Source organism: Mandrillus leucophaeus, unplaced genomic scaffold, assembly GCF_000951045.1.
Source record: "Mandrillus leucophaeus isolate KB7577 unplaced genomic scaffold, Mleu.le_1.0 Scaffold55, whole genome shotgun sequence".
Taxonomy (NCBI): domain Eukaryota; kingdom Metazoa; phylum Chordata; class Mammalia; order Primates; family Cercopithecidae; genus Mandrillus; species Mandrillus leucophaeus.
Genome location: NW_012105919.1, coordinates 4,071,603 through 4,072,152, shown reverse-complemented (window position 1 = coordinate 4,072,152; position 550 = coordinate 4,071,603). Strand labels below are relative to the sequence as shown.

The window sequence follows — 550 nt, the reverse complement described above, 5'->3', positions numbered from 1 at the left end:
CAGGAGAATCACTTGAACCTGGGATGTGGAGGTTGCAGTGAGCTGAGATTGCACCATTGCACTCCAACCTGGGTAACAGAGCAAGACTCTGTCTCGGTAAAAAAAAAAAAAAAAGTATCGGCAAATTATAAAAGAAGAGACACACAGAGAGATTGTTATGGGCTGAACCGTGTCCCACAGAAGTCATGTGTTGAAACCGTAAGCCTCAGGACCTCAGAATGTGACTGTATTCAGAGACCGGGTTTTTAAAGAGGTAATTAAGTTACAATGAGGTCACTAGGGTGGGCCCTAATCCAGTAGGACTGGTGTCCTTCTAAGAAGAGAAGATTAAGACACAGCCAGGTACAGAGGGAAGACCACATGAGGACACAGGTAGAAGATGCCATCTACAAGCCCAGGAGAGAGGCCTCAGAAACAACCAACCCTGCGACACCGTGATCTCGGACTTCTAGTCTCAAGAATGTGAAAGAGGCCGGGCGCGGTGGCTCAAGCCTGTAATCCCAGCACTTTGGGAGGCCGAGACGGGCGGATCACGAGGTCAGGAGATCGA

General features: G+C 49.1%; 1 protein-coding gene across 1 annotated transcript in view; it reads right to left on the bottom strand.

The window, feature by feature from the left end:
* Positions 1-550, bottom strand: part of DTX1 (deltex 1, E3 ubiquitin ligase) — a 46,114-nt gene that overhangs the window by 20,910 nt on the left and 24,654 nt on the right. The gene's annotated exons all lie outside the window — the stretch shown is intronic.